The 22,400-nt window shown below is 39.1% G+C and overlaps 1 protein-coding gene across 3 annotated transcripts in view; it reads left to right on the forward strand.

Moving 5' to 3' along the window:
- The first annotated feature begins 1,340 nt into the window (after window positions 1-1,340).
- The window catches only part of ARPC1B (actin related protein 2/3 complex subunit 1B), a 47,366-nt gene continuing 26,306 nt past the window's right edge, over window positions 1,341-22,400 (forward strand). The window contains exons 1-2 of one of the 3 annotated variants that reach the window (XM_074281257.1): window positions 1,341-1,371; window positions 1,890-2,009. The gene's annotated coding sequence lies outside the window, so the exon portion shown is untranslated. Of the gene's footprint in view, window positions 1,372-1,443; window positions 1,569-1,720; window positions 2,010-22,400 lie in introns of those variants that run through there. The other 2 variants (XM_074281256.1, XM_074281255.1) reach the window with 2 other exon arrangements.

Below are 22,400 nucleotides of genomic sequence, written 5' to 3' on the forward strand. Positions count from 1 at the left end.
GGGAAATTGGCTGGGACCAGAGCTAGTAGGTGAGAGAATTGTGCAACTGCCTCAAAACTCAGCTTTGCATCTGGTGAGAAGGGGTAAACAGTTCAGGAATGTGAGAGATTAAGCCTTGGATGAATTTTAGGAGTCAGATTAATTTAAAGAGCCACTTTCAGGGCTTATCTTTGGGTTTACTCAATCTGTTGAGCCCCTGATGACTTTGCCTGTGATGGACTCCAGAAGCAAGGCAAGGGGAGATCCTGATCTTTACCTGTTCTTGGCCAATCTATGGGAGAGAAAAATGATTTTTTAAAAATGTATTTTCGAAGCATTAAGCAGTTAAAAGATTGACACAAAATATTGACAATTTTAATTAACATTGAAATATGTCATTTGAACTGTTGGGCCTTCAGTTTCTTCCTCTGTAAAGTGGGGCCTGAGGGTGGATAAGTTTTGGATTACAAAATGTGGGGCCCTTCCAAATTCTGATCAGATAATCTCTGATTTAGAGAATCTTTTAAGGTCTAGGAGGCTCTCAAATTCCATGATTCTTTATTTCTGAAAACTCTACACAGTTTCAAAATTCTAGGTTCCACTATCACAGGATCAGAGATTTCAAACTGAAAGGGATCTTAGAGGCCATTTAGTCCAACCCCTTCATTTTACAGATGAAAAAACCGAGACGTAAAAAAGTGATTTGTTAAGTGATTTGCCCAGAATAACACAGGTAGAAATTAGCAAAGTCAGTTTTTGAATCCAGCATCCATTTTTCTATGCTTCTTTTCTACTTCCCCTTCCCCTCTTCTTTCTTCCTCCTACTCTTCATCCCTATTCTCACCTTCACTTCCTTTAGTCTGAGATCTTGAGGACTCATTGGTTGTGCATGACCATGGATGAGTCACTTCCCTTCAGTCTCCAGAGATCTGTGTAATTGGGTGGGGTGGGGGGAAGTGGACTAGATTACCTGACAAGAGTCCTTCGGGCTCTAAATCTTACTTTAGTATTTTAAGATCAATTTAAAAATCAACTTAGCATTTTTTTTTTCCAGCACCTACTGAGTGCAGGCACTTGAGAGACCATGATCAAGAAAAAAAAAATAGTCCCTATCCTCAAAGATATTCTCCTGTGGAGAAACAACTTATAAACAAATGATAAGGCTTAGGTTTGTTTCATTGGTCTAGGATCACATATCCAATATATATTAGGCAGAATTTGAACCCAAATCTTTGAGGTCAGCTCTCTATTTACTGTTCCACAAGCTACCATTTCCTGAGGGCGTGAGCATTAAGAATGAAAAGACTCCTGTTTGTTCCTCCTCCCTCCGTCCTCCCCATCCCCCAACCCTACCACAGACCACAGACTTATAAAGTTGGGAAGTCCACACTGGTATGAAACTCCAGGGGGAGGGGATGGGGAGAGGGGCAGACGTGGCTTTGGTGTTCTAGTCGCTTCTCAGAATTTCACTCTAGAGGCTAAAACTACTCTAATTCTGACCCAGTGAATAGGGCAGGGTTGCTATCTGCTGAAGGTTTGAATGAATTGATGAGCTTCTTAGCATCTCTTGGAGGCACAGGACTTGGGAGGTACTTGAAGGGTGAAACACCTTTCCTTCTGGGTTACCAAGAGCAAGAAGGGAAGTGGTCAGGGTATAGGCAACCTGGCACAGCCCTTCCCGGCAGTAGGAGTGAGAGAGGGAGAGAACGAAGGAGGGAGAGAGAGAGGGAGGGAAGGAAGGCGGGAGGGAGAGCAGGAGGAAGGGAGGGAGGGAGGCAAGGCAGGGCAGGCAGACAGCTCGCTGGGGCTGCAATCCCCCAACGCCCACACAAGGAAGTGGTTGCTTCTCTCTGGGAGGGAAAGGGAAGTCAGATTACTTCAGAGAGAGAACTCAAAACTTCTGTCTTCAGTCCCCAGCGCTGGTTGGGCTGAGTTCATGTTGACTGCTCAGAGTCCATGAACTAAGCTCGCCCGGAACTGAGCATCCAGCAGTCCCCTGCCTCAGCTCATCCGTATCTTTTCTGTCCAAGGTAAGGAAAAGGGTGTGAGCATGTGTGCCTTTAAGACTAGAACTCTGGGAGATGGGTGTGTGTGTGTGTGGGTGTGTGTGTGTCCAGGCATTCAGAAACATACAGGAAACAATTTTTTTCTTTCTGTTTAGTTTTTCTAATCTATAAAAATATTCTGCCTCACTTTTAAAGTAAGGGCGGAGTGACTTGGATAGCCCTTCCCATCTCTGCCCTTAGATTTGGAAGTGAGGATAGAGCCAGAGGTTTCTACAGTGAAACTTTTTGTCTCTTTTTACCTCTCTGGGTTCTGTCTGATTTCCTATGTCTGCTCTCCCACCCCCCATTTCTACTTGAATTTACAGGAACCCTCCGGTGGACCAGGTATTATGAATATGAATTTGGGATTCCCTTAGAAACAAGACCATTTCCCTAAGTCTTTGCTGAGAGAATTCTGCCTCTCGCTCTGTTTTGCTTCTTTAACAGCTTTCCAGGGTCCTCAACTTCAAACCTGCCACGAGTTAAGGAAAAGAAGACTCTTTCTTCGACTGTTTGTATCCCCAAAGATTAACACAGTGCTGGGGATGTAGTGAGTGCCTTTCAGAGACAGAGTGTTCGCTGCGTCTTTTACAGAAGTTCAGAAAGTCAGAACCCTTTGAACATAGAATTTAAAAGTGAAAGAGATCTTAGAATGAGGAATGATCATTAGAAAGAGATCTTAGAACTTGGGGTGGAAAAATGCATCCAGAGAGAGAACTATGGAGTCTGAATGTGGAATGAAGCATAGTATTTTTACTTTGTTGTTGTTTATTTGCTGGTTCTTTTTCTTTCATATTTTTTCTCCTTTTTGATCTGATTTTTCTTGCACAACATGACAGATATGGAAATATATATTGCATGTTTAACCTATATCAGATTACTTGCTGTATTGGGTAGAGAGGAGATAAGGGAAGGAGGGAGAAAAATTTGGAACACAAAGTCTTACAAAAATGAATGTTTAAAATTATCTTTACATATATTTGGAAAAATGAAATACTATTGGGGGAAAAAAGAAAGAGATCTTAGAGCACAGAACACAGAATGTCAGAGTTAAGATGACCTTAGAACATAGAACAATGGAGCTTGATGGGACACGAGATAGCACCTGACCCTCGGTTTCACAAATGAGGAAGCTGAAAAATCCATGAGGAGTGCCCCAGACTTAGCCAAAGTCTCATTGTAATGAGTTAGCAGCAAATTGTGTCTTGACTCCGAGTCCCCCAATCCCTAAAGTCCAGAATTGATCCTGAAGTCACTCTCCCACAGAGGACAGATCTGCCCATAGAAGAGGGAGGAAGGAAAAAAGGCTTTGGAAGAAAGCCCACTCACTGGTTGTAAACATCGGGTAGAAATCAGTGTCCTTTCCCCATTGTTCAACAATTGTTCTGGTAACTAATTATAACCGAGACTAGAAGGCACACTCTAGAACTCTTTGAATCGTGTTGATTGCTCATTTTGCCAATTCACTCTTCGTGGTTTTTATATCTGGACTTTGCACTGAGGACAGAGACCAGGGTACAGATTGGCTGGGGACCTCAAGGATAAAGTAAATATAAACTCTTCTAGCTTTTAAAGCCCTGTTCCCAGACTATGTTTCAGATCTCAGCATACACTAGTCCCATACTTGATGGGCCAACAACTGGCCTTACTCTTCCTCACATGGCACCTTATTTCCAGTTTCTGTGCCTGAATACTGGCTGTCTCCTAGGCCTGGAACGCTTTCCTTCATTTCCACCTCAAAGAGTCTTGTATTTATTTTTTTTTTAAAGACTTAGAACCAACATTGCCTCCTACTTGTAATTTTTTTTTTTTTTGGGAAGGCAATCCCGGGTTAAGGGACCTGCCCAGGGTCATACAGCTGGGAAGTATCTAAGGCCTGAAGAACTTGGGTCCTTCTGACTTTAAGGTTGATGCTCTATCCATTGTACCACTTAGCTAATCCTTGAAAGCTTTCTTTACCTGCTTCAAATGCTGATGCCCTTCCTCCCCAAATTATCTCATCTTTATTTTAATAGCTAACAACAATATTAGCTAATGTTTACATAGTACATAACAACCCTGAGAGGTACATATTATTATACCTCCATTTTACAGATGGGGAAACTGAGGCAGAGATTAAGTGACTTGTCTAAGATCACATAGGTAGTAGTATCTGAGGTCTGATTTGAAGATAATTTCCTGACTCCGTGCTGGGTGCTCTATTCTTGCTCTATTCTTTGTACCACCATCTGCCTGATATTCATTCAGTAAATATTTATGAGTTTTGTACATTCTGTCTCAATAGAAGGAAAACAGGGACAATTTCATTTTGTATTTGAATTCCCAGTGCCTAGAACAGTGTTTGGCACATGGTGGGCAATTATTAATGCTTTTGGATTGACTGACCTGAGTTTTAGTCTTTGATGGATACTGACCAACTGTGATCTTGGCCAAAATACTCAAACTCGTTTGGCTTTGGGTTTTCTCTTTTATCAAATAGAGGGATTATTTGGTGGCAGTTAAAGCCTGTTGAACTTCTAAGATTTCAGGAGTTTATGAGACCAATCACTATCTTTCTGAGTTGAAATCTGGTTCAGAAGAAAGATCCCTGGATTTGCAACCTGGGTTCAAATCTCAGTTCTCTCATTTACCACCTACAATCTTGGAAAACTCAACCTTTTTGGGCCTCGGGTTCCATATCTGTAATATGAGAGTGTTGGACAAGATAGCTTCTTAGATCCCCTACAAATCTAAATCCGTGTTCTTTGGACCTGGCAAGAAAGGATATTTCATATGCATCAGAGATTCAACTTAAGAGGGACCTTGATTCTGTGGGTCAATTTAGTCAGGAAATAATGATACTGAAAGAAAGGGATTGAGGTTGGGATATTTTGGAGCTCTTCATGGGCCACGTAGGAGTCTACTTCATGAGTCTTTACCTTGTCTGTCTCCAGTGGATGAGTAATTATTTTTTTGAAAATGTGTCCAATGAAAAGGGGGTGACAGGGCAATGGGAAGATAGGAAGTCCAATGGCTGTTAGCTTTGAGAGGTCCTTGAAATCTTGCTTAGTGTGGGTGGCAGGCATGTCTAGGCTGGAATTGGGGGCACCCAAGGGGATCTTCAGAGTAGAAAATTTGGTACCTATGAAATACCTTTTCTTCATAGAAGAAAAGATCCCAACTTACAACACTTGTGAATGACCCAATCATGTTCCAGGAACCAAACAGCTATCTCAGCAGGCATTCTTCATTTAAGATCCAAACTGCTGATTCATCCAATTTTAATTCCAGATAGCCCCTCAAACCTTTGGAGGCAGCATGGAAGAGGGGAGAGACCGTTGGACTTTGAGTAAGAAGATCTAGTTTTAATGTGATCATTTACTAGGCCTGTTTCCTTATGTGTGAAATGGGGATAATATTAACATTACTCACTTCACAGCAGTGTTGTACTTTGCAAGCCACCAAGTGTTAAATCAGTGTGAAATGCTGCTACTTGCTGGCTGTGAGACACTACCCAGCTCTGGGACTATAGGCAAATTGCTTTGGCTTTCAGTGCTTGAAGATTTTAAGTTAGAGGTGATTTAATCTCCAAAGGTGGAGGGAGTTTCCACCATTGTCAGAGAGAACTCCCAGTTCCTTATTGCAATGAAATCACAGGTCCAGAACAATAAGATTATTATTATTATTAGGTATGGTAGAGACAAGAAAGATGAAATCCAATTTTGTTTTGTCTTCTGTAAATTTCTTCTCCCCAGAAACCTCCCTTATAAAAATCTGACTTTAGTTTACTTTTACTTAGACAAATCCTTTTTCGTTGGATGATTTCTCTAGAGGATAAATGTGCATTTGCCTTAAGATTCATGGGGGAAGCTGCCTTAGTAGTTTGGCATCCTGAGGCTCTTTCTGATCTGCTTAAAGATGTTACTAGAGAAAGAGAGTCAGAGATAGACAGAGACTGAAAGAGATAGCTCCTGCTCCCCATTCACACATAGATAATCACCAGATTGAAGAAAGCATCCTCTACCTACCATAGGTAAAATATCTGACAGCTAATTCAGGTCTGTCTGTGGTCAATCTCTCTTCCTCCTAGGGGAAGAAAAGCATTATGGCAATCCTTGTAAAAATCAGAAAGGAGATTTTGTCTTACTAGTTCATCTACGTAGAGTTTGGGTGGTACCTCTATTTTCTTCACTCCTAATTCCCCCATTCTAGTCACTTGATGCCCTCCTGCTGGTTCTCAGCCACTTAGCATCTCTCTAAGAGCTGTGCAAGTGCTAAGTTTGGAATGAGAAGAAAATATTATGTGTTGATGTACATTCAGTCTCTACATTTCCTTCTCTGGATGTGGATGATATTTTTCCATCCAAAGTTTATTGGGATTGCCTTGGATGACTGACTTATTGGGAAAAAATAGGTCTATCATAGTTTATTATCACATAATCCTGCTGCTGCTATGTACAATGTTTTCCTGGTTCTGCTCACCTTACTCATCATTAACTCATGTAAATCTTTCCAGGTTTTTCTAAAATCAGCCTGTTTATCATTTCTCATAGAACAATAAAATCCCTTTACTTTCATATACCATAACTTATCCAGCCATTCCCCAATTGATGGATCTATTCATTTTCCAGTTCCTTTCTACCACAATAATAGCTGCAACAAACATTTTTTGTGTGCCTGTGGGTTGTTTTTCCTCTTTTATGATTTCTTTAGGATATAGACCCAATATTATGGGCTTTATTGATAGTAAACAAGTCAATTTTAGGACATTTATTCATACAAAAAACATACCTCACCGCTTACCATGGGATATCCTTTGTTGTGTCAAAGAACTAGATTGGAATCAGTCACATCCAAGTCTGACAGATTTTACTTGTTTTAAAAAATGGGAAACAGAGTCAGCCTTCTCAGCATTGTCTTCTGTTCTACCTGGCAAAGCTCTAAATTTTTGTGGTTTGGGGCCAGTAGAGGGGAGGAGGAGGAATCCGTTAATTAGGGGAAGTCTATTAAGCAACAGTGGAAAAATTTCAAGCATGTTCTAACATTCTGCAATTCTTTTATTTAAATTTTAAAATGGTTTGCCTCCTTAGCGTCCTTGTGGTTTTGTAAGACTATGCTTGCCACAATGGTTCCTTATTTAAGGTTTCTCACTACTTCAAAATAGAGTCAACCTTGTTCCTCTCCTGAGTTGTCTAGATCAGGGAAATGAAACTGTTTTCATCATGCTCCTAGGGAATCAGCTCCCTCCAGATCGTGGTCTGATTTCCAGATGGGCTGCAGATGTTAGACGTTATATGTTCTATACTGAGTCAGCATAGGGAGCTGGTCCTTCTTACAGATGTATCACTCTTAAGACAGCTAGATCCTGGGTACTTGTGAACACACCAAAACACCTGATTGATGGAGGACATCATGCTTTGAGGGGAAGGGAGTCAGGGAAGCTCAAGCAGCTTTATGGTCAAGAAAAAAATACATTTTCTTAAAATTTCCTAATCTCCCAGCCTGCCCCAGGCTTATGAAAAAATGATGTTTATCCCTCCCTCCTTCAGAGAGTTAGAAAATAATAGATTTGGAAGGAGTCTTGGAAATAATCTATTCCAGCCACCCCATTTTATAGAGGAGGAACCCGAGGTCCAGAGAGGTGTTCAGAGACTTACTGGTAAAATTGCCTTTAGGAAAGTCTCCTGACTTCCAGTCCAGAGCTCTACCCACTACATCAGCTAAAATTGATTCTGAAAGTGCACTAAGTGAAGAATTTGCTCCTGGAGAAATGTCCTTTGGGATCTCCAAAGTGCTTTCTACACACTAACTTCGTTATTCTTATTGCCATCCCTAAGGAGGCTGAAGGGGAATTTTCCTTTATCCAGGCTTGAGAAGAGCTGATTGCCTATTTACCGAGATAGAATAGCAGTTCATACCATCAGAATTTATAGAAAAGACTTAACTGATGCTGTTGTTCATTTCCTCTTCACTTTCCTGCTTAGATATGAATTACTAGGGCACTAGTACTGGTAAGGAAAAAAGATGAGCTGGTCCTATATTTTACTTGCTTAGAAGACTATCTTCCCCAAGGCCAAAATACATTTTTAACTTACAGTTTTAGCATTTACCTGAGAACAAGAGAGCTCCTTACTTATGGTCACAGAAGGAGCAAATTTCAGAGGCACATTTGAAGTCAGGCCCAACCCTCCATCCACCAAGCCAACCTAGTCTGGTATTGGAGAAGAGAGTTCTTATAAAGGTCATTTTTCTTACATCTCCCCAGTGAGACACAAGGCAGATCCCACCATGATGCAACCCAAGATCAGACATTAGAAATAAAAATGAAGATGAATTAGAATGAGATCAAATGAGAGAAATGTTTGAGATAAAATTTGCAAAAAAAAAAAAACAACAAAAAAAAAAACCTCACAAGAAACTGCAGAGACATAACAGGGATGGATTCAAGAGGGAATACAGAGGGACATTGAAATCAGGTATTCATGTGAAGACTAGAAAAATGTCAGGATTATCAAAGTGACAGAAAAAAGGGAAACTCAAAATAAGGAGAGGAAACTGTGATTGAGTCTAGTATTGTACAGGGGAGATGGTGCTCTGACTGCCTAATTGAATTGTGTTATAGGATTTGGATCCATTAAATGTGAAGTAATCAGAGGATAGCATGCTGGACCTCCTTTTCCTAAGTTCAAATCTGGCCTCAGACACTTCCTACCTGTGTGACCCTGGGCAAGTCCCTTAACCCTGTTTCCCTCATTTTCTCAGCTTCATCACACCCTCCTTTAGTTTTATATTGATCTTATAATCCTTGTCATGATTCCAAAGCTTTTCTAGTATTGGTTTAAAAAACCAACAACAACTTTTAACAATGTGAGGGATAAAATTTGAATTCCTTTCAAAATTTTGTAACTTTGAAATAAAACCTTGATTTAATTATATGATAGTGTTAACTTGGCTGAGCTATCATAAGGCTGGAGAATTGTGACTTATGGTAACTTGATGAAATTAGACCTAACAGTCATCTACCTCATTGTATTATCTTTTTTCATCCACTAATAATGATCGTCCAATTATTTGTCATGCACTTTATGCCTTTCAAAAATATTTTCACTAATTCATCCTTCTGATCTTGATTCAATTTCCCAACTGGGTGTTCTCAGAACTGGCACAATGGGTGTTCCTGTTGCCTAGCAATCATAGTTATATTCATATTGAAGTAAATGAATAAATTGCCTTTCTGGTACAAATAAGTCTTTTGAGAGTTTGGGTAGCATAACTCAGATTTCCTAGAGCTGAATCATCCCTGAATTAAATAAGTATCAAAACAAGCTTTAGGTCAGGGATTCTCAGCCATTTTCATGTCATGGCTCCCTTGAGCAGGCTAGTGAAACCTGTATACCTTTTCTCAGATTCATATTTCAAAAATACATAACAAAGGAAACTAATTATATCAAAATGCAATTATTAAAATGTAAAAACAGGGGCAGCTAGGTGGTGCAGTGGATAGAGCACCAGCCCTGAAGTCAGGAAGACTTGAATTCAAATCTGGCCTCAGACACTTAACGCTTCCTAGCTGTGTGACCCTGGGCAAGTCACTTAATCCCAATTACCTCAGCAAAAATAAATAAATAAAATGTAGAGACTAAAAACAGTTTCCCAAGTTAACCTCCAGCTCCAGGCACTTAGCAAAGTGCCTGGCACACAATAAGGGCCTAATATCTTGTTAGCTTGTCATCTAGAGGTAAAATTGTCAAGTAGGGGAAACTTCTCTTCATCTTTCTCCTTCCCAGGGATGTCCAGTGCCCTTTGCCCATCATTCCTCTAGTTTCCAACTGAGTTAGAAAAGATTCCAGTAAGTTAATTCAAATTAACAGGTGAATGACCAATATTTTCAGAGAGGTTTCCAGAGAGGCTGCAGACAAAGGGCAGTTATATTTTACCCTGATTCTTCCTTCCTCAATTATTTTCATATTAATGAAATGATAGTGGTGAAAATGAAAGGCTAAAATGCAAATGAAAGGCAAATTTATTCACAAAGAGCTAGATTCTTTCTGCCTCAGTTTGTTTGAGAGAAGTCAAAGGATGATTTTTGTAAGAGCTTCTTTTTGGCAACAGTTGTCACTTTGAGGGGACAATAGCCCAGCATCTTCCTCCTGGAGGAATCTGTCCAGGTTATGGCCTTTTAGAAGCTTGAGGCTTGGCCAGCAGTCATAAAGAGCAGCTCTGCCTTTGACTTAATGTTTCCTCCTGAGTTTATTATAATTATTTTTAGCATAAGAGATAATTTTGAGCATCAGGGAACTTCCTGACCTTGTAAGTCACTCCAGGAAGTGGCCTACTTGTTCAGAGACTTGACCCTTCCCCTGTAAGTGAAGTAACCCACAAAGTAAACTGCCAGCTACCTTGTCCATTTTGCCGTTGGAAAATCAGTGGCCCAACCAGAAGCTGAATTGTGTCCTGAATTCATCCTCTCATCTTTCTTCATCCTCTGTTTGGATGGAAGAGAAGAAAAGTGGGAAAAGGCATTCAAACCAAACTGTTGAAGCTGATAGTGCTCTTGGAACTCAGCTAGGAAAGGCTAGATCTTTTTTTTTTTTCAGGAAATCTTTTTTATTATTATTATTATTATAACTTTTTATTGACAGAGCATATGCTTGGGTAATTTTTTACAACATTATTTCTTGCACTCACTTCTGTTCCGACTTTTCCCTTTCCTCCTTCCACCCCCTCTCCTAGATAGCAGGCAGTCTTGTATATGTTAATTATGTTATAGTATATTCTAGATACAATATATGTGTGCAGATCCCTACAGTTCTCTTGTTGCACAGGGAAAATTGGATTTAGAAGTTAAAAATAACCTGGGAAGAAAAACAAAAGTGCAAACAGTTTACACTCATTTCCCAGTGTTCCTTTTCTGGGTGTGGCTGATTCTGTCCATCATTGATCAATTGGAACTGGATTGATTAGATCTTCTCTTTGTCGAAGATATCCACTTCCATCAGAATACATCCTCATAGAATATCATTGTTGAAGTGTATAATGATCTCCTGGTTCTGCTTATTTCACTCAGCATCAGTTGATGTAAGTCTCTCCAAGCCTCTCTGTATTCCTCCTGCTGGTCATTTCTTACAGAGCAATAATATTCCATAACCTTCATATAACAATTTAGAAGGGCTAGATCTTATCCAGGTATCTCTGAACCAGTAGGCCACTTCCTGAGTGACTTACAAGACCAGCAAGTTACACAATTGGTATCTGAGGCAAGATTTAAATCCAGGTCCTTCAACTCAAGAGCACTAAGGAGCTTTCCACTGTTGCGTGCTGCATCTTCTAATTTCGAATCCACTATCATCTTTCCTCTTTATTGCTCCTCATAACACCTGGGACTCTCTGTTTCTTGGAGCCTCCTCTTGAACATCTGTGACCGTTTCATATGTACCCTGTCCCTCCCTTGCTCTAATGCCTTCTGATTGGAAAGTGACCAAGACTGGCAAGACAGCTTGGAATCCTCATTCTGGTGGCCAGACCATCTGGGCCCACGCACTCCCCACCTCCAGTATCAGAGCTCCCCCACAGGGAGCTGAGAGAGAGGCCTGCATCTAATTTGTTTCAACACTCTGCCATTTGTTACTGGTGTTAGGGAAAATTCTGACAAATAAAAGCAGCCCTTCACCAGCCAGGAAATGAGCCAATCAAAAAAAAAAAAAAAAAAAAAAAAAAAAAAAAGACCTGAAGAGTCCCAGAGAAGTTAAAAATTAACTCTCCCCACTCCCCAGGCCTAAGGTGATTGGCTGGAAGTCTTAAAGGAAATGGGGTCAGCTCTATCCGTTGAGGAAGTTGGTACTTGATACAAAGTCTTGTTCAACCACAACTTTAGAACAAGAAGGTGTGGGGTTCCCACAGAAACCTGTCAGTCCCTTCTGACAAATTAAAAAATCTGTTTTAGCCCTCCATGCCCCACCCACCCCAGCCCCACCATCATGGAACCAAGCCTTTCTAACTAAATAGCCTATTCCTGTTTTTCTCCTTTTATGGACTTTTTGGTCAAACTTAAAAAAGATGAAGAAGTAGCTGGTATCACTCTCTGTCACAACCAGTGGGTCATGGGGGAAGTGCTCCTGATAGAAATTTTCCCTGGAGCAGAAATGCATTTTGATTTATTCTTTCTCTTTAGGTCTCATGGTTATTGAGTAGAAAAGGACCTTAGAGTTCATTTAGTCCAAACCCCCTCATTACATTGAAGCCCATGGTGGTTAACAAATGAGAAAATTGGGACTCAGTGGCTAAGTTGCCCAAAGTCACTGAGTTAGTAAGTAACAGAGTGAGCAATAGAACCCAAGCCCTCTGATTCCAAGACTGGTACTTTTTTTTTTTTTTTTTTTTGTCATTGTTGAGACAACTGGGGTTGTGACTTGCCCAGGGTAGAAAGTGTTAAGTGATTGACTACAGGCTTGAACTCAGGTCCTCCTGGCTTCAGGGCTGGTGCTCTATCCACTGTGCCACCTAGCTGCCCCCTTTTCTTTCTTTTTTTTTTTTGATCATTACCATTTAAAAAATTTTTATAAAGCTTACTGTTTTCAAAACACATGCATAGTTTGCAACATTGACCCTTGCAAAACCTTTTGTTCCAAATCTTTTTTCTCCCACCCCCTCCCTCAGATGGTAAGTAATCCAGTATATGTTAAACATGTGCAATTCTTCTATACATATTTCCATAATTATCATGCTGCACAAGAAAAATCACATAAGAAAGGGAAAAAATTAGGAAGAAAATAAAATGCAAGCAAACAACAACAAAGTGAAAAATACTATGTTGTGATCCACACTTAGTTCACGTAGTCTTCTCTCTGGCTGCAGATGGCTCTCTCCATCACAAGACAGTTGGAACTGGCCTGAATTATTTTGCTATTGAAAAGAGCCCACATCCATCAGAATTGATCATTGTATAATTTTGTTTTTGCTGTGTACAGTGTCCTCTTGATTCTACTCACTTCACTCAGCATCAGTTCGTGTAAGTCTCTCCAGGACTCTCTAAAATCATCTTCCTGATCATTTTTTATAGAACAACAATATTCCATGACATTCATATACCACAATTTATTCAGCCATTCTCTAATTGATGGGCATCCACTTAGTTTCCAGTTTCTTGCCACTACAAAGAGGGCTGCCACAAACATTTTTGCTCATGTGGGTCCTTTTCCCTTTTTTGTAATCTCTTTGGGATATAAGCCCAGTAGAGACACTGCTGGATTAAAGGGCATCCACAGTTTGATAGCCCTTTGGGCATAGTTCCATATACTCTACAGAATGGGTGCATCATTTCACAACTCCACCAACAACGCATCAGTGTCCCAGTTTTCCCACATCCCCTTCAACATTCCTCATTATCTTTTCCTGTTATCTTAAGGGCTAATACTCTTTATACCATATCTTCCTACTTAGCACTGGGATTTACAATCTATAGATTCTTTGAAATTGCCTTTTTCGGAGCTCTTTGGAAAGAGGCCAGAGGGACTTCCTTCTAGTGAGGAGTTGTTTAGGTGTGATCTCTCTGGCCATAAGAAGCAATGTAGCGTGGTGGATAAAGAGTCAGATTAAAGCCAGGAAGACTTGAGTTTCAGCCTTGTTTTTCCCCCAGACGGTGAGATCTTGGGTAAGTAACTTTTCTTAGGTTTGTCTTGTGGAGTTCCTTAGAACAATGACATCACAGATCTAGTTCCTATTCTAATAGGTGATATAATGAATGTCGGGCTGGGCTTGGAGTTACTTACCTGGGTGACCCTAGACAAAACACTCTATCTCAGTTTCTTTTTACATAAAATAGAGATAATAATAGAACTTATCTCACCAAGGTTATGAGAATCAAATGCAATAATATATGATAATCATTTTGCATGTTAAGCACTATGTACAACTTATTTTTAAAATTTAATTTTAATTTTTAAACTTTTCAATAAGATTGTATTTTCCTAATACATGTAAAGGTAGTTTTCAACATTCATTTTTGTAAGACTTGGTGTCCTAACTTTTTCTTCCTCCTTTCCTTACTTCCCCCACCCAAGACATGGAGTAATTTAATATAGATTAAATATTAAAACACTATATAAATATTAGCTATTTTTATTACATTTTTAATGCACTTGTGAGGGCAGATTTATATCTTTTAAGCTTTTTCACCTATTTTTTGTTGTTCAATTGTGTCCCACTCTTCATGAGTTTGGAGTTTTCTTGGCAGAGAAGCTGGAGTGGTTTGCCATTCTCTTCATTTTATTGATGAGGAAACTGAGGCAAACAGGGTAAAGTATCTTGCCCAGAGTCACACAGCTAGTAAGGTCTGTGGCCATATCTGACTTCAGAAAGAGTTTTCTTGATTTCAGGACAGGTACTCTATCCACTGAGCCATTTAGTTGCCCTGAGTTCAAATGCTACCTTGGATCCTTTTTGCTGTGTGATTCTAGGAAAGAACCTTATCTTTTCTGAACCTCATTATTTTTATCTGCAAAATCAGGAGATTGGATCAGATGACTTCTGAAGTCAGTTTGAGTTCTAGAAAAATGATCCTTTTTTTGGGTGAGTCTTTTAAAAAATGCCTGAACCAGTGTCCCCAAAATAAGTTTTAAAGTTAGAAGGGAGAGGAAGAAGGGAAAGAGAAGGCAGTCAGAGCTCAGAGAATGACCGGATGGAGCCTCTCAATGGAAGTTCTGAACCCCAGGATGAACGAGGGCCAAGTCTTGAGTTAAGCCTGTGGAAGGTATTAGTCACTTACCAAGAGCCCTGAGGCCTTTCTCTCCCCTGGCCTGGCTGCCGTATAGCCACAGGGTGGGGCAGCACAGACACTTTGGCTGCAAGGACCCCTGGGTGAAGACTAGGGCCAAGCTGCACAGGCTTGGAGCTCTTAACCTAAGTGGCTGGCCCCCTTCCAGGAGGAGGAGGATGGGGAGCCTGCCTCCAATTGCCTGACCACACCCTGCCATGTTTGGGAAATGGAATTCCTCAAAGGGAAACAAGACTGCAGTCACTACTTTGCTGAGATGATTCTGTTCTGAGGAAATGGGCCAAGAAGCAAAAGGAGCTGCTGAGAGAGGCCGGGTCCCCTAGTAGGATTTCTGGGCTCTGGCTTCACTGCCCATCATAATGGCCCCCCGGGGTCTGGACTGGCCATTCCTTCATGGAGGCACTGGGTTAAAGCTGGAGGGGACTTTAGACACCATCAAATGCAGCCCCCTCATTTCACAGATGAGGTAACTAGGCCCAGAGAGGTAAATTGAAGACTACCCAGGTAGTAAGTGGTGAAGATAGGATCTGAGCTCAGTCTCCAACTGCAAACTCAGCACTTGATCCATAGCATCAGACATTCATTCAACAAGCATTTGTTAAGTAACAGAAAGCTCAGAGTAGCTACGTGGTTCAGTGGATAGAGCTCTGGGTCTGGAGTCCAGAAGGCCTGAATTCAAATCCATCTCAGACACTTACTTAAACCTGTTTGCCTTAATCCACTGGCAAAGGAAATGGTAAATCACTCCAATATCTTTGCCAAGAAAACCCTATGGATGCTCTCAGGGAAAAAACAAACAAACAAACAAACAAACCTGGGAAGTCCTCCACAGACTCAAGCAAAGTGAAATGTACTGTATACAAAGTAATAGCAATGTTCTGGGATGACCAGCCATAAATGATTTTGCTATTTTCAGCAGTACAATCATCCATGACTACTCTGAAAGACTTAAGATAAAAAATTCTATCCATACCCAGAGAAGGAACTGATTGGGTCTGAATACATATTGAAGCACTCTCTCAATCTGTCTCTCTCTGTATCTCTCTGTTTCTTCCTTCCTCCCTCTTTTTTCTCTTCTCTCTCTCTCTCTCTCTCTCTCTCTCTCTCTCTCTCTCTCTCTCTCTCTCTCTCTCTCTCTTTCTTTCTGTCTCTCTCTCTCTCTCTCTCTTCTTCCCTATTTCTCTCTCTCTCTCAACTTAATTTTTCTTGAGGGTTTTTATTTTCATAATAGGATAGGAAAGCTATGTTTTTTTTCCCCCACAACTCGACTTTTATGGAAACGTTTTGCACAATTTCACAAGTAATTTTTAAATTGTGGGTGGGTTTAAGGGAGGGAATGTAGGACTCAAAAAACTTTAAAACAAATGTAAATTTTTTTTGGTTTTAAATGTAACTGGGGGGAAATATTAAATAAATAAGCAAAAATTAAAATTAAATTAAAAAAAGAAAGAAAATCCCTGGATAGTGTTGGTGTGACATGGTCCATGGGGTCACAGAAAATGGGACATGACTGAACAACTATGTATCCAGAAGGGATACAAAAACAAAAAATGACATGAGCTTATACTTTGTATCAGGAAACATACCTTTCACATTGAGAGGCAATTTGGAATAGTAGAAAGACTATTGGTCTCCAGCTCAGAAAACCTTTGATACTCATGAGTTGTGAGACCCTGAGCTTGTCACATAACCTGTCTAGGCTCTAGTTTCCTTAGCTGTAAAATGGGTTCATAATACATATCTGTCTCACATGGTTACTGTGAAGATGGTTCTTTGTAAACTCTAAAGTGCTACAGAGCTGCTAAGTGGTGCTGAGCTCAGAACCAGGACATCTCATCTTCCTGAATTCAAATGTAGTTTCAGACACTTCTTACCTGTGTGACCCTGGGCAAGTCACTACACTGTGTTTGCTTCAGTTTCCTCATCTGTAAAATGACCTGAAGAAAGAAATTTCAAACCACCCCTATATATCTGACAAGAAAAGCCCAGATGGGATCATGAAGTGTTAGACATGATTAAACAAGAACAAAAAGCACTACATTCAAATTAACACATATTTATTAAAATATGCAGGAATTTTTTGTATCTTTAATACACAGAGAACTGAATGAAATGCTGGTTTTGGGGTCAGGAAAAAATGCTTTAAATCTCCCTGAGAGAGTTACTACTTGTAAAACAGACCACATAACCTTTCTGAGCCTCAGTATTATTTGAAAAAATGAAGTGGTTAGACTACATTATATCTAAAAGACCTTTCAGCTTCAAATTTATGACCAAAGACAAAACCAAAATAAACAAACAAAAAAGTCCAACCGCAACAAATCTTGCCTTCAGGAAACTTACATTCTGTTATGGGGCAATTATGTCTATAATAACACATCACAGGTTATTTTTCTCAATTTTGCTCATCTCATCATTCCTGGTAAAAATAACATCCAGCATTTATGAGCTTTAAAGTTTTCAGAGCATGTTAAATAATTTTATCTTCTTGTTATCTCTGAGAGATAGGTACCATCATTTTAAAGACTAAGGCAGACAGAAATTTATACATGTTCTAAGATTGGATTTGAACTCAGGGCTTCCTGATTTCTGATCCAGCACTGCTTCTACTGTGCCACCTAGCTGCGTTTAACTCCGGGACACCTGTGAACACCCTCTTCTCTCTTCTTTGCCCATACTTCAAATATTACCAGGACAGACAACTGGCTTAGCACATCTGGCTTATTAAGTCTGAGCACAGTCCCCAGCATACAGAAAATCCTTAATAAATGTTTATTGATTAAAGTGTTGTATTTTGTACTAGACCCATCTTTTAGCAAGTGTCCCTCCTTCTTCACTTCTCCCCAGTGACATGAAAGTGAAAATCAATGGTATTCTGCAAGCAAGTCTTAAAAATAAGCCACCCTGACTTCCGACCTCCCTTTTTATTTTTCCACTTAATAGTATTTTTTTTTTCCAATTACATGTAAACATAGTTTTCAACATTCACTTCCATGAGATTTTCAGTTCTAAATTGTTTTTGAGTTTTCCTTTCCCTTCCCCCAAATAGCAAGCAATCTGATATAAGTTATATATGTACAATCACATTAAACATCTCTACAGGGGCAGCTAGGTGGCTCAGTGGATAGAGCACCAGCCCTGAATTCAGGAGGACCTGAGTTCAAATCTGATCTCAGACACTTAACACTTCCTAGCTGTGTGACCCTGGGCAAGTCACTTAACTCCAGCCTCAGGAAAAAAAAAAAAAAAAACAAAACCAAAACCAAAAAACAAAAAACATCTCTACACATTAATCATGTGAAAGAAAAATCAGAACAAAAGGGGGAAAAAACAAGAAAAAGGAAAAACAAAACAAAGAAATGAAAAAAAATAGTATGTTTCGAACTGCATTCAGACTATAGTTCTTTCTCTACATGTGGATAGCATTTTCTATCACCAGTCTTTTGGAATTGTCTTAGATAATTGTATTGATGAGAAGAACTAAGTCAATCAAAGTTGATCACTGTACAGTGTAGCTGTTACGGTGCACAATGTTCTGCTCATTTCACTCAGCATCAATTCATGTAAGTCTTTTCAGGTTGTTATTTTTTAAAAGCATCCTGCTCATCATTTCTTACAGCATAATAGTATTCCATTACTTTCATATATCACAACATATTTAATCATTCCCCAGTTGATGGACACCCTCTCAATATCCAATTCTTTGCCACCATAAGGAGCTGCTATCAACATTTTTGTATATGTTCCAACCCCCTTTAAAACTAGATATAATACATTGGTGTAGGGACTTCTTGGTGAAGAAGCTTTCTTTATTACTGCAAGCTACATTTATTTGATAATTTATAATCTTAGAGAGTTTCCTAGGACACTGAAAGATTAAGTACTTTGCCCAGAGTCTCACAGCTCATTTATTTCAGAGTTAGGACTTTCAAAAAAAGTCTTCCTGACTCTGGGACTATATCTTTCTCCTCTACACTATAATACACTACATTATCTCTTCTCTTTGAATGTCTTTTTTCTTTCCTAAAAAATTGTAAAGGCGAATCCTTCCTCTGTAAAGATTTACTAACAGATAGAATTCATTACCCTTGCCCAACCTTCCTTGAGAGAGGAAGGGAAATCTGCATAATTTCCTTCTTGCCCATGTCAGTGTATGTGAGAATGTGGTCCAAGGGCAGCTAAAAGCTGGAAAAATAGTCAGTAAGCATCTGGAGAAGCCAGGGTCAGACAGAACAGTCATTTGGAAAGACATGGAAGCAGATGGTCAGAGACCAGGGTAGTCACAAGTGTCTCAGGATTCTGGTGAGGCAAGGAGAAGAATTAGCACAGCTCTTAGCAATGTCTCCTAAGCTCAGCAGGATGTTCCAAGAAGGGAGTGCTTAGGAATCCTTACAGGGAGAAGATCTTCTGGGTTCTCCAAATCAGCTGCCCAAATTCAGGATAGCAACAGTTCCTGTGAGAGACTTGGAATTTTTTGCCTGCAAGCTCTATGTGAGTCAACACAGTGATAGGACCTCTGAAGAAACTTATGGGATTTTAAGGTTCATCAATAGAAGCATTATGTTCACAGTGAAGGAGGTGAATTTGTCAATTTATTACAAATGGAAAAAGCACTAACTTTGGGTTTAAGCGCCGAATGAAAATACTTGAGTTTTGCTGTGGAAAATGCCACTCAGAATGACCTTTCCAGGTCTTGTAACTGGGGATCAATCCTATGGGGCAAGTACTAGGGAGAATGTGCAGAAAATAATTCTAGCAACATGTAGAGAGACCAGTGATGAGAAATTGGTCTGGATTCTTACTATTAACATGATTACTTTAGCATTTAAGTTCTTTTTTCAATTATATATAAACAAATAAGTTTAACATTCTTTTAAAAGAAATTTTGAGTTTCATATTCTCTTCTTGGAAAGGCAAGCAATTTAATATACATTGTCTATGTGGCTCTCTTCAACAATGAGCCGATCCAAATCATACCCAACTTCCTTGCTATCTTTACCTGGTATAGTCTTCATATGCCATTAAGATGTAAGTTCCTTTATAGTAGCTCTTGCTTGCTTGTATTTGTATTTCAATACTTAGCACAGTGAATGGCACATAATAAATACTTAATAAATCTCTCTGTGTGTCTCTGTGTCTCTGTCTGACTGTCTCTTTCTCTCTGTATTTATGTACCTCTCTATGTACCTCTCTACTCGTGGAGTTATGTTTATCACTGTGCTGGTAAATATTTAACAATTGTTTCTCTCTCTATCCTCACTCCCAATTGTACACACAGTTTAAATTTAATCTGCATTACTAATATTTTCTCTATCACTTTCTTAATTATGAACTATCAACAAAATAATAAATCAAGTCCTAATCTGTAGCATTTGTAGATTTCTGAAGTGTAAATATATTGAAAATTTAAGGATTGGCTGGTATGAGCTGATTCCAACCCATCATTATATGTTCCCCAATTGAAACGTTTCCAAGGGAAGAGATCACACTGAGTAGGTAGGTAGATATCTGAGCAGTTTTTTTCCAGACAGGAGGCAGGGAGAGAGGAACATGCTGAGAGAAAAGAGGAGTTCCCCTGTGGGAGTGTTTGAAGTCAGCAATAGGTGTTGGGAAACCTTAATAACTTCCAGATGGGCCAAACTGCTCCCTTATGTGCCCCCGGCCTGGGGTAGTTGTGGCCTCTTCCCAATCTCCATTAGCTGCCACTTCCTCCAAATTGAGTTCAGCAGAAGCCAGAGCTTCTGGAATGTGAAGCATGAGAGGCAAAGTCGTCTGGTCCAGATCCGGCTGGGGAAGAAAATGGGAGCAAGCTGGTTTTTCTGAAATGTTAATGGGGGAAATGTGTGTGTGTATGTGTGTGTGTATGTGTGTGTGTGTGTGTGTGTGTGTTGTAGTGAGGTATGAGGTGGGGATGGCAGGGAGTCACACTAAATTTCCTACCAAGAGGGAATTAAAGGTATCTGTGAAAAGGAGGGGAACATAACTTTTACAAATTAGTTTCCTTTTCCAATCTGTATTCATTATCCCTGAAAGAAAGGAGACATGTTGGAGAGGGATCAATTTAGAAATGATTTGGACTTTTAAGCTGGTCCCAACTAGATGTTTGCCAGAGGATAGAGATCCTGTTAGATTCCTATCCCTGGATTTCCCTCTTTTTAAACATTTTTCCTTTTTTTTTCTTTCTATGAACTTAATATCAACAGACATGAACTTCTATTTCTGTTTATTTTCATGCCACACGATTGATTTTCACAATTTTAGTATTATAGAATCTTAGTTGGAAGGAACCCTAGAGGTATCTATCTAATGCTTAAAAAAGCATTTATTTATTCAAAATAACAAACACTAAGTAAAATCAACATTTCAGTATCTATTTTATATAAAATATTAATTCTTACTTGAGTTGGAATCTTGTCTACAAATCTCTGACAAGTGGTCATCCAGTCTCTACTTGAAGACCCAGCCAGTGACAAGGTTCTCTCTCTGTATAAGGGAATTCAATTCTGCTTTTAGATAGTTCTACTTACTTGGGAACTTTGCCTTCTTTCAAAAAGAAATATGCCTTTTGTAACTTGGAATCCTACAATCATTGAGGGTCATAGAGTTAGAGATAGAAGGGACTTCAATTCTTGTTCAACTCTCCAGAGAAGTTTGGGGAATTGCTGGAGGTTGTACAAGTAGAAAGAGGCAGTCAGGCTGTTAACCAGGGCCTCCAATTCCTATATTCTTTTCTGTATAATCCACTTCTTTCCATTGTGCTTAGTTACACTTGCTGGGGCCAATAAAATTACATCCACCTCTCCATTCCATACTTTGCTTATTTTAATGTAATTTAAGATCATATTACTTTCCAAGTATTGGAAATAAATGCCAAGCATTTATCAAATAATTAAATAAATTTTTATTAAATAAATAAATAATAAATGCACTATGCTAAGGGCTAGGAATACAAATGTAAGTAAAAAAATAAAAGTAGTGCCTGCCATCAAGGAATTTACATTCTAACAGGAAAATTAACATATAAAAAGGTATCCAAAAGTAAGGAAAGGGAGCAAAAAGGGTATGCCATGTCAAGTTGTTGATTCATATTAACTCTGTAATTCACTAAAACACTCAAATCTTTTTCATATGAACATAATCATATTTTCCCTATCCGGTGTCATTGAATTTTTGAACCCAAGTATAAGACTTTATTATTATTATTTATAATAATTATTATAATTTGTTATTATTTATAATAATTATAATAATTTATTATTATTTATAATAATTATTATAATTTATTATTATTTATTATAAGACTATTATATTTCATTTGATTAGAGTCAATCTCTCATATTAACCTCTTAATATCTTTTTAGATCCTGAGTTTGACATCCCAGTTAGCTATTCACTTCAGCATTTTATTTTCTGTGAAGACGATAAGCTTGCTAGCTATTCTTTCATCTTGGTCTTTGATTTCATTTCTTTTTTTCCTCAATAATATTTTATTTTCAAAATACATGTAAACATATTCTTCAATATTCAATTCTATAAGATTTTGTGTGCCAAATTTTTCTCCCTCTCTCCTTTGATTACCCTTCCCCTACACAGAAAGCAATCTGATATAGGTTAAACATGCACAA

Source organism: Sminthopsis crassicaudata, chromosome 1 (genome assembly GCF_048593235.1).
Source record: "Sminthopsis crassicaudata isolate SCR6 chromosome 1, ASM4859323v1, whole genome shotgun sequence".
NCBI lineage: Eukaryota > Metazoa > Chordata > Mammalia > Dasyuromorphia > Dasyuridae > Sminthopsis > Sminthopsis crassicaudata.